The sequence below is a fragment of the Lipotes vexillifer genome, unplaced genomic scaffold (genome assembly GCF_000442215.2).
Source record: "Lipotes vexillifer unplaced genomic scaffold, Lipotes_vexillifer_v1.1 scaffold565, whole genome shotgun sequence".
Lineage (NCBI taxonomy): Eukaryota > Metazoa > Chordata > Mammalia > Artiodactyla > Lipotidae > Lipotes > Lipotes vexillifer.
The window spans coordinates 1,118,329-1,130,614 of record NW_006771554.1 but is presented as its reverse complement, the minus strand read 5'-3'; the positions used below and the strand labels follow the sequence as shown (position 1 = coordinate 1,130,614).

Sequence of the window (12,286 nt, the reverse complement as noted above, 5' to 3'; positions counted from 1 at the left end):
ATAGCATAGGAATGCTGTAACGATTAAATAGGTTAATATACGTTAAGTGCTTAGAATAGTGATTGGCAGGCTTTTTCTATAAAGAGCCAGATAGTAGGGACTTCCCTGGCGGTCCAGCAGTTAAGACTCCAGGCTCCCAATGCAGGGGCGCCGGGTTCCATCCCTGGTCAGGGAACTAAGATCCCACATATCACAACTAAGCCCATGCACCGCAACTACTGAGCCCACTAGCTCTAGAGCCCATGTGCCGCAACTAGAGAAGCCCAAGCACCGCAACAAAGACCCAGCACAGCCAAAAAAAAAAAAAAAAAGAGCCAGGTAGTAAATATTTCAGGCTGTAGGCCCTAGGGTCTGTGGTCTAGTCGACTCTGGAAAGCAGCTGTAGACAATATGTAAATGAATGGGTGTGACCGTGCATCAATAAAACTGTATACAGAAACAGGAAGTGGAGCCAAAGACTGAGACCAGCCCAGATATGCTTCAACAGGTAAAGAGTTAAACTGTGGCACATCCTTACCACTGAATACCCCTCGGCAATAAAAAGGAACAAACTACTGAGACACATGATAATTTAGATGACGCTCCTGAATGTCCAGGGAATTATTATGAGCAGAAAAAAAAAAAAAACCCAAAGTTACATACTATATGGTTCCAATTGTACAACATTTAGAACTTTTTTTTTTTTTTTTTTGCGGTACGCGGGCCTCTCACTGCTGCGGCCCCTCCCGTTGTGGAGCACAGGCTCCGGACGCGCAAGCTCAGCGGCCATGGCTCACGGGGGCGGCACGAACCCGTGTCCCCTGCATCGGCAGGCGGACTCTCAACCACTGCGCCACCAGGGAAGCTCCTATACATTTTTAAAATGACATTTTTAGAAGTGGAGGACAGATTAGTGGTTGCCTGTGGTTAGGGATGAGGATTGGGGCATGACCTGGGAGAGAGGTGGGTGTGGTTATAAAGGGAAACATGAAGGATCCCTGTGGTGTTGAAACTGTGTGGTATCTTGACTGTGGTGGTAGATACACAAACCACGAGTGATAAAATTGTTTAGAATTAACACACACACACACACACACACACACACAAATGAGTACAGCAAGTAAAATGGTGGATTGTATTAGTGTCAATGCCCTGAATGTGATATTATATTATAGTATTACATAATGTTATCATTTGGGGAAAATGGGCAAAGTGCACAAGAGATCTCCCTGTATTATTTCTTATAACTGCACGTGAATCTACAATTAACTCAATAACATTTTCAAAAACTGGGAGTGGGCTGGACTTGACCTGTCGGTTACAGTGCTAAAATAGCGTTGTCTTCACAGATATAGAGAACAGGCTTGTGGTTGCCAAGGGGAGGGGGGAGGGAAGGAATGGGAGTTTGGGGTTAGCAGATACAAACTATTACATAGAGAATGGATACACAACAAGGTCCTACTGTATAGCACAGGGAACTAGATTCAATATTCTGTGATAAACCATAATGGAGGGCTTCCCTGGTGGCGCAGTGGTTGGGAGTCCGCCTGCCGATGCAGGGGACGTGGGTTTGTGTCCCGGTCTGGGGGGATCCCACGTGCCGCGTAGCGGCTGGGCCCGTGAGCCATGGCCGCTGAGCCTGCGCGTCCCGAGCCTGTGCTCCGCAACGGGAGGGGCCGCAGCAGTGAGAGGCCGCGTACCGCAAAAAAAGGAAAAGAATATGAAAAAGAATATATATACGGAAAACTGAATCACTTTGCTGTAGGCAGAAATTAATACAACATAAATCAACTATACGTCAATAAAACATTTTTTTTAGATAGGGTAAGTCTTGGGCAAATTGAGATGAGTTGGACACCTACTTAGATAAGGCTCACCCTCTGGTAAATCCTTCAGTCCTAGGGACACCAGGACAGTTGGTCACCCCACATGTGTTACCATTATTACCACTATTATTATTTTAACAACAATCACACATCTGCGGTATGTACCTAAACTCAGAGCTCTGCCAGCATCTTTCCTTCTAACTCGAGTACTGCCCACAAGCCCTAGCACTTGCCCATGCAGTCAGAGGCAGCAGGTAGAAAACAGCTAACAGGAGCTGTTGTCTTTAAATAAAAGGTCTGACTGAGGCCCTGAATAACTCATTTAAGTTTGTCTTTCCCATGCATAACAATAGCCCCTATTTACTGGGCACCTGCCACACATACAGTACAGTACTAGATCCCAGGGCAAAACTATTTACATATTTTATGTAAACCTTGACCAACTCCGCAAGCTATGTACTGTACATTATTCCCATCTTACAGCTGGGGAAAAGGAGCCCCTGGCTAAGCAAACTGCCGAAGGACACACAGCTAGAAAATACCAGAACATGATTAGAATTCAGGTCAGAGGTCCTGACCAGAATATAGAACAGGGATACTCAGTACCGACCATAAATTAGAATCACCTGAAGCACTGGAAACCTTCCAATGCCCAGGCAATCTAGTTTTACTGGTTGGGGTAGAGCCCAAGCATCAGTATTTTTTTTAAGTTCTCCAGTTAATTGATTTCATGTGTAGCCAGAGCAGAGCTCCATTGCGACTCATTCCCTGACTCAGTTTTCCATACATCATGCAAAGACTCATTAATGGGTCTTGAAAGCAATTTAATCTTTCCAATGGGTCTTTTAAAGAGTAGATTAGGACAGGATAGGACAGGATAGGAAAGAAAAGAAAAGAAAATACTACATCACAAGTAGTAAAGGATTCTGAAAACTTTCATTTCACTAGTGAGTGTCTGTGTGTACCACCATGATATAAAATGTATTTCTTGGGCTTCCCTGGTGGCACAGTGGTTGGGAGTCTGCCTGCCGATGCAGGGGACACGGGTTCGTGCCCCGGTCCGGGAAGATCCCATATGCCGCAGAGCGGCTGGGCCCGTGAGCCATGGCCGCTGAGCCTGCGCGTCCGGAGCCTGTGCTCCGCAATGGGAGAGGCCACAACAGTGAGAGGCCCGCGTACCGCAAAAAAAAAAAAAAAAAAAAAAAAAAATGTATTTCTTACAGTGAATCAAGATCAAAAATGTTTGAAGCTGCTCTTTTCGTTTTTGTGTCTTTGTTTGTTTATTGGCTGCAAATTTTGTAGGATCTTCCCCGACCAGGGATCGAATCTGGGCCCCCGCAGTGAAAACGCTGAATCCTAACCACTGGACCACCAGGGAATTCCTTTTTTTTTTTGAAGCTGCTCTTTTAGAGTTGGTCAAATCTAGAACACACACACGTTCTGTTTGGCCCATACAATTTTTTAGACTTGTTAAAAAGTCTAAATTACTTGCCAGTATTTGAATATTTATAGATTTCATATAAGGATCTGACTTGCAGTCAACTTCTGGCTTCTTTTGAGATATGTATATGAAGGTGTGGAAAAACAGGGTCTACTTTCCTGCATGGCCAATAGGAGGACCAGGAGAGGGGCATGGGCTCTCCAGTTTGCCAGGTCCCCACCATTCCCCAATGTCTCCCAGACACAGGCTGATGGAAGGTTATCACCTGTTGTCTTCACGGGGGCCCTATCCATCACATCCCTGGCTCGTACTGTGCATTTGAGTTTGTCACTCCTACCTAGAAATTGAAGTCCATCTGAACTGAGATTATTACTGTTTTGGTTTTCACTATGCCCCAACAAAAAGCAGTGCCACAGGAAGTTTAGGAAGAAAGGAAGGAAGGAAGGAAGGGGGGAAGGGAGGAAGGAAAGAAGGAAAGAAGAAAGAGAAGGAGGGAAGGAGGGAGGGAGGGAAGGAGAAAGCCAGCCCAGCAGAGATTTGATTTGGTCACAGCAAGCCAAAGGATTAGTATGGGTTTCTTTTTCCTCAATCTCCAGGCATAGAAGATGGAGCAAGATCATTTTTTCTTGCTTGCTACTCAAAGTGTGGTCCATGGACATGTAAATCAATGAAGTTAGAACACACCCTCACACCGTGCACAAAAATAAACTCAAAATGGCTTAAAGACTTAAACGTTAAGACATGACACCATAAAACTCCTAGAAGAGAGCATAGGCAAAACAGTCTCTGACATAAGTTGTACCAATGTTTTCTTAGGTCAGTTTCCCAAGGCAATAGAAATAAAAACAAAAATAAACAAATGGGACCTGATCAAACTTACAAGCTTTTGCACAACAAAGGAAACCATAAAAAAGAAAGAAAGAAAGAAAAAACAACCTGCAGAATGGGAGAAAATATTTGCAAATGATGCGACCAACAAGGGCTTAATCTCCAAAATATATAAACAGCTCATACAACTCAACAACAGCAACAAAAAACAACCCAATCGAAATATGGGCAGAAGACCTTAATAGACATTTCTCCAGAGAAGACATACAGATGGCCAATAGGCACATGAAAAGATGCTCAAAATCACTAATTATTAGAGAGATGCAAATCAGAACTACAATGAGTACCACCTCACACCAGTCAGAATGGCCTTCATTAAAAAGTCTACAAATAACAAATGCTGGAGAGGGTGTGGCGAGAAGGGAACCCTCCTATGCTGTTGGTGGGAATGTAAACTGGTGCAGCCACTATGGAAAACAGTATGGAGGTTCCTCAGAAAACTAAAAATAGAACTACCACATGATCCAGCAATCCAGCTCCTGGGCATATACCCAGACAAAACTATAATTCGAAAAGATACATGCACCCCTATGTTCATAGCAGCACTATTCACAATAGCCAAGACATGGAAACAACCTAAACGTCCATCAACAAATGAATGGAGGGGTTTCCCTGGTGGCGCCATGGTTAGGAGTCTGTCTGCCAATGCAGGGGACACGGGTTCAAGCCCTGGCCCTGGTCCGGGAAGATTCCATGTGCTGCAGAGCAACTAAGCCGTGCACCACAGCTACTGAGCCTGTGCTCTAGAGCCTGCGTACCACAACTACTGAAGCCTGCTATGCCTAGAGCCTGTGCTCCACAACAAGAGAAGCCACTGCAAGGAGAAGCCCACACACCGCAATGAAGAGTAGCCCCCGCTCGCCACAATTAGATAAAGCCCACGTGCAGCAATGAAGACCCAACTCAGCCAAAAATTAAAAAAATTAAAAAAACAAATGAATGGATAAAGAAGATGTGGTACATATATACTATGGAATACTACTCAGCCATGAAAAAGAACGAAATAATGCCATTTGCAGCAACCTGGATGGACCTAGAGATTATCATACTAAGTGAAGTAAGTCAGAAAGAGAAAGACAAATACTGTACAGTATCACTTATATGTGGAATCTAAAATATGACACAAATGAACATATCTACAAAACAGAAACAGACTCACAGACATAGAGAACAGACTTGTGGTTGCCAAGGGGTAGGCAGGGAGGGAGAGGGATGGACTGGGAGTCTGCAATTAGAAGATGCAAACTATTAGGTTTAGAATGGATAAAGAACAAGGTCCTACTGTATTGCACAGAGAACAATATCCAATCTCCTGGGATAAACCAGAATGGAAAAGAATATATGAAAAGAATGTATAGGGATTTCCTTGGCGGTCCAGTGGTTAAGACTTTGCGCTTCCACTGCAGGGGGCACGGGTTCGATCCCTGGTTGGGGAACTAAGATCCCACATGCTGCTCAGCGCAGCCAAAAAAAAAAAGAATGTATATTTGTGTATAACTGAGTCACTCTGCTGGAGAGCAGAAATTAGCACAACATTGTAACTCAACTATGTTCAATAAAAATAAATAAATAAAAACAAAGTGTGGAAATATAGGTTCTCAGGCCCCAACACAGATCTGCTGAATCAGAATCTGCATTTTAAAAAGATCCCCCATTATCCAGATTTAGCAGTATGTTTCTCTTAACCAGATTTAGCAACCATGTTGCAGAATAAAGATGCATTTTTTTTTCTTTGTCAGTTTTCACTTCTCACCAAATTAATCCAAATGAGGTGTGATTTTAGGGAGACACTGGTGCGAACAGAGGTGACAAAAGAAACATGCTTAAACTTCCCCTCTGGGGCTGGTGGGCACTCTTCCTGCCTGTCAAACCCCTCTGAAATAAATATTTGATGCTCCAGGGGTAAATCAAAAGTAAATCCTAGATGACATGAGCCAGAGTTCCTTGAAATTAGGTGTTTATAATGGATGAAGCAAAAGAAGAGGAAAGAAGGACACACACACACAATCTTTCCACCACTGAGTGGGATGTAAATCCACCTGGTGAGCAAAGGCAAGCTTTCTGAAAATAAACAAGCTAGGATCTTTCCAGGCCTTAGATTCTTGATGCCTCTCTGGGTCTTGCCTGGGCTGCTAACTTTTATTAATACGTCTGTTTGGCAAGACTTCAAAAGCCAAATGCCTTGGCCACTTGGTTCTTGCAACTGGCAGTTAGTATACAAAATGCCTTCTCTCCCAAAAATGAAGGTCTTATTTTGAAAAAAGAGCCCCCCAGGTTTAAAGAGGCCATAAATAAAAGCTGTTTGGACTTTGAAGCTCCACCTGGAGGAAGCAGCAGCTGTCTGTCTTTGAAAGATTTCTCTAGCACCAGCTTTCATGCAACGAATCTTTGTCTAGCTTGGTTCAGCCAAATAAAGTCCAGAAAAAAGACTGGCTCTACCCGAGTTCCCCAAATTTGACAGTCATGTAACGCCTTTTGGAATTTTGCCATGGCCACAAATCACTTTATTATTAATTATTTAATTTTTTTTTCTTAAGTTGGTTCACCTTTTACGTTTCTTTAAAAAGGAAAGTTCATATGATCTGCTTTTCTTCCTAACCCAATTGGTTTCCTTTGGAAGGCTGAGATCATATCCAGGAAGCATGCTGACCCTTTACTACTCAGAGTGTGGTCCATGGAAACAGAGATTCTCGGGTTCCAACTCAGATATGCTAAATCAGAACCTGAATTTTAGGGACTTCCCTGGTGGCGCAGTGGTTAAGACTCCGTACTCCCAATGCAGGGGGCCTGGGTTCAATCCTCTGGCTAGGGAACTAGATCCCACATGCGTACCACAACTAAAAGTTCGCATGCCACAACTAAGGAGCTGGTGAGCCACAACTAAGACCTGGTGCCACCAAATAAATAAATAAACATTAAAAAAAAAAGAATCTGAATTTTAAAAGGACTCCCACCCCCAACCCCCAGGTGTAGGCTTTAAGAAGCACTGGCCTAAGGAACTAAGTACAGAGAAACAGAGAACAAGTCTCATCCTCAGGTAGCAATCAGTGAAGGAACCAGAGAAAGCCTGAGGAGCTTCAGAACCCTGCTGCCTTGGTGCAAAGCACGCTGGGACCGGGAGGTGCCCTTAGGATCATTCAGTTACTCAGAGTCCAATGTAGTAGCATTCTGGCTTCTTTTCCCACATTATTAATCTGTTTGGAGATAGTGATGACCTCGCTGGTTCAAGAGGTAAGCGCAAGATTTAGGCTTGGCCAATGAGAGCTTGGGTACAGCGACTGGTTCAAGGACAGTGTTGTGATCCAAGCCAATTCTTAAACTTTTGTTAGAACAACTGCCTAAGAGTTGCTAAGTAGGGAATAAGCTTGTAGCTTCTGGGGCCATCACTTTATTCTCATCACCTGAGAATAAAGCCAGCACTCAGGAAAACAGAGACAAGAGATGAAAAGTGAGACCACGTATTGATGGCATTGTTGCCTGGATCCAGCCATGTCTGAAGCTGATGCACCTGAACTTTTGAGAAGTGCAAACCAATCAATTACTCCCTAACTTTTTTTGTTCTTTTTGGTTTTCTGTTATTTACAATTGACTGATATATCTATATATCAGTCCTCTTGTTGGTGGACATTTCCAGTTTGATCTATTATGAGAAAAAGCTGTAATGAACATTCTTGAACAAGTCTTTTTTGGTCATGTGCCTGAATTTCTCTTAACCCAGGAGTGGAATTACTGAGTCATAGGGAAGGTACATGTCTAACTGTATTAGACATTGTAGTTGGTCCCCCTTTCTTTTTTTTTGGCTGTGCCACGTGCAGCTTGTAGGATTTTAGCTCCCGGACTAAATCCCTGGGATCGAACCCAGGCCCTCAGCAGTGAAAGCACAGAATCCTAACCACTGGACCGCCAAGGAATTCCCTCTAGTCAGCCTTTCAAAAGAACTAATCTATTATTTTTATTATTTTAAAAGTAACACATATAGGGACTTCCCTGGTGGTCCAGTGGGTAAGACTCTGCGCTCCCAATGCAGGGCGCCTGGGTTCGATCCCTGGTCAGGAAACTAGATCCCGCAGGCATGATGTAACTAAGAGTCCACATGCCCCAACTAGGTAGTCTGCATGCTGCAACTAAAAAAAAAAAAAAAAAAAAGAAGACTCCACGCTTTCACTGCAGGGGGTGTGGGTTCAATTCCTGGTTGGGGAGCTAAGATACCACGTGGCACAGACAAAATAAAATTAAATTAAATTAAAAATTAAAAAATAAAATACATACTCATGGGAAAATGTCAGTGTTCAGAATAATAATAGTTGAAATTTGTTTGGCATTTACAATGTGACAGGCACTCTTCTAAATGTCTTAGGAATACCTTAACTCATTTAATTCTCAAGTAACTCCATGAAGCAGACATTATGATCATCATCATCTCCACGTGAACAGGAGGAACATTAAATTGCAGAGGAGGGCAGTCACTTGCTCAAGTCACCAGCCAGTCAGTGGTCAAGCCTCACTTGAGCTCAGGCCACCTGGCTACTGAGTTTGTGCTTTGACCTTAGCTACAACTCAGCTGTACCAACTGTTTGGCCAAAGAATTAGGTGGAAACTAAAACCCTCCTTGCGCCCTTCCTCTCACCCTTCTGCCCAGCCCAGGCTCCATCCCCAGAGGTAACCACCGTAAGCTCAGTCTCTGCTGTCTTTCTAGAACATTCTTTGTGTTTAGGCAGCTGGGTTATAGATAATGAGGTTCAAAGGCAGCCCACATTTAGCAATGTGACCTTGGGCACATCTCTGAACTCTCTGCGGCTACCTCATCCCTAAACTGGGCATAGTAATCATACCCATCCCACAGAGGGGTTGCAAACACCAAAGGAGTTTTTAAGTATAAAGTTAACTCCAAAGATGTTAACTTCCAGCATCTCCTAGACCTTTAGGAGGCAAAAAGTGATTTCACACCTCCTCTCCCCACCTCGGTCCACAATGATAATGCAAGAAAGTGGGGCCCAGGGAGGCACCCAACATTAGCAAGAGAAAGAGGTGTGGGTCATACAAAAACATTCCCCTCTGAGGACTCCAGAAAGCTCCTGCTAAGACAGTTCCAATTGCAATCAAGAGTGTTGCCAGTTCAAACTACAACATCCCCAAGAACCCCAAGATTGCAAGCTCCATCCAGGCCTGAGCTGGAGTCGCGGAGGGGCAGAGAGAAGAGGGACCCACTCCCCTGATCCCATCCACAGCACGATGTGTGTGTGTGTGTGTGTGTGTGTGTGCGCGCTTGCTTGGTCTCCCAGCCTACTCTTCCAGGCTCTGCAGGAATAAATGACAATGTTACAAATATGTGCTGGTAAAATACATTGTTTTTATACCAAACTGAAACACAGGGCGTAGCCTGTTGTTTTGTTAATATTTATTTATTTATTTTGTTGGTTGTGTTGGGTCTTAGTGGAGGCAGGTGGGCTCCTTAGTTGTGGCATGTGAACTCTTAGTTGCAGCATGCATGTGGGGTCTAGTTCCCTGACCAGGGATAGAACCTGGCCCCCTGCATTGGGAGCAGTCTTAACCACTGTGCCACCAGGGAAGTTTTGCAATTTTTTTTTTTTTTTTTGCGGTACGTGGGCCTCTCACTGTTGTGGCGTCTCCCGTTGCAGAGCACAGGCTCTGGATGCGCAGACTGAGCAGCCATGGCTCACGGGCCCAGCCGCTCCGCGGCATGTGGGATCCTCCCGGACTGGGGCACAAACCCGCGTCCCCTGCATTGGCAGGTTGACTCTGAACCACTGCGCCACCAGGGAAGCCCCTTGCAAAATTTCTTTTTTTTAAAGAAGAGATGTTGGGGGTAGGAGTTTATTAATTAGTTTTTTTTTTTTTTTTTGCGGTACGTGGGCCTCTCACTGTTGTGGCGTCTCCCGTTGCAGAGCACAGGCTCTGGATGCGCAGACTGAGCAGCCATGGCTCACGGGCCCAGCCGCTCCGCGGCATGTGGGATCCTCCCGGACTGGGGCACAAACCCGCGTCCCCTGCATTGGCAGGTTGACTCTGAACCACTGCGCCACCAGGGAAGCCCCTTGCAAAATTTCTTTTTTTTTTAAAGAAGATGTTGGGGGTAGGAGTTTATTAATTAATTTATTTATCTTTGCTGTGTTGGGTCTTCGTTTCTGTGTGAGAGCTTTCTCTAGTTGTGGCAAGCAGGGGTCACTCTTCATCGCGGTGGGTGGGCCTCTCACTATCGCGGCCTCTCTCGTTGCGGAGCACAGGCTCCAGACGCGCAGGCTCAGTAGTTGTGGCTCACGGGCCCAGTTATTCCGCAGCACGTGGGATCCTCCCAGACCAGGGCTCGAACCCGTGTCCCCTGCATTAGCAGGCAGATTCTCAACCACTGCACCACCAGGGAAGCCCACAAATTGTTTTCCTTAATTTTCTTAGACATCTTTTCCATACCAGAAGACTTTTCTCTTTTTAAAGACTGCAGTATGCCATTTCATAGACAGACCACCATATATTCAACTAGGTGTTTCTCAAACCATCAGATGATGGATACAGGGCTTGGTTATACTATTTTCCCTCCTTTTAAATATGTTTGAAATTTTCCATAATAAGATAATAATACAATAAAGGAAAGCACCATGCTGTAATAAAATTTTTCTGTGTAAACCTATAAAGCTGACTGCCCTATCAAAGGCACCTTCCTTCATACAGATAGAAAACTATAGTTAAAAATCTAAGCACTATATATAAAATTAGAAATTGGTGAGTTAAAGCTACCCAACCACGAACTGGGCGAGATTGCTTTCACTCTTGTTCAGAGCTCATCTCGATGGCTTCCTGATTCTCTGAAGACTGTTGGATAAGGCAGAGAACAACAGCTCTCAAAAGACCATGTGGTATCTTAAGAAATTGACTCACTAGAAACTTGAAGTCAGGCCCTGTAGATTACTTATAATAATAGTTAACTCTTGGGACTTCCCTGGTGGCGCAGTGGTTAAGAATCCGCCTGCCAATGCAGGAGACACGGGTTCAAGCCCTGGTCCGGGAAGATGCCACATGCTGTGGAGCAACTAAGCCCGTTCACCACAACTACTGAGCCTGTGCTCTACAGCCTGCGAGCCACAACTACTGAGCCTGTATGCCACAACTACTGAAGCGCACGTGCCTAGAGCCAGTGCTCCACAACAAGAGAAGCCACTGCAATGAGAAGCCCACTCACTGCAACTAGAGAAAAAGCCCACGCACAGCAACGAAGACCCAATGCAGCCAAAAATAAAAATATAAAAAATAAATAAATTTAAATAATAATAATAGTTAACTCTTATATAACAGTGATGGCATGCCAACCCCTCTTGTAAATACTTTATACAAGTATTAACCCATTTGATTCTTTCATCAATCTCTAGACGTATATTCTAGTATTATGCCTATTTTACAGATGAAAAAACAAAAGCACAGAGAGTTTTGATGACTTGCTCAAGGTCTCATAGCTAGTAAGAGGTAGGGCCAGGATTTAAACTCCACAACCATACTCTTCATCCTTATTTTCCACTGCCTCTCTATTAATTTGGTAATGCATCTCTAGCAATTTACTGAATATCAGATAACAGGGAATTGGGGGTAGGGTGGGGAGAACCATGAAGATCATTCTGTGCCACTCAGAGGAAATCAGAGATGTCCCCATAGCAATAATAATCATCTACATGATTTATCTCCCATGGGAGAGCTATAAAATAATAACCACCATTTAGGGAACTTCTATTGAATACTATGTACCACAGCACTAAGAGAAAAATACACTGTGATCATCTTATTTATGTCAACAAATATTCTATGTAACAGCTCTGTTCTAGGAACTGGGGAAACACCTGTGAAAAGACTAACATGATTTTAGGAACTTCCCTGGCGGTCCAGTGGTTAGGACTCTGCACTTCCACTATGGGGGCCCAGGTTCGATCCCTGGTCAGGGAACTAAGATCCTGCAAGCCGCACAACATGACCATAAAAATAAAACAAAACAACAACAACAAAAAACCTGACATGGTTTAAACCTACAGTGAATGGGACTTCCCTGGTGGCACAGTGGTTAAGAATCCACCTGCCAATGCAGGGGACACAGGTTCTAGCCCTGGTCCAGGAAGATCCCACATGCCATGGAGCAACTAAGCCCGTGTGC

General features: G+C 44.2%; 1 non-coding gene across 1 annotated transcript; it reads left to right on the top strand.

The window, feature by feature from the left end:
• The first annotated feature begins 12,009 nt into the window (after positions 1-12,009).
• On the top strand, positions 12,010-12,081 carry TRNAG-UCC (transfer RNA glycine (anticodon UCC)). The gene has a single exon. It is a non-coding gene; the product is annotated as a tRNA-Gly (tRNA).
• The last annotated feature ends 205 nt before the right edge of the window (positions 12,082-12,286 follow it).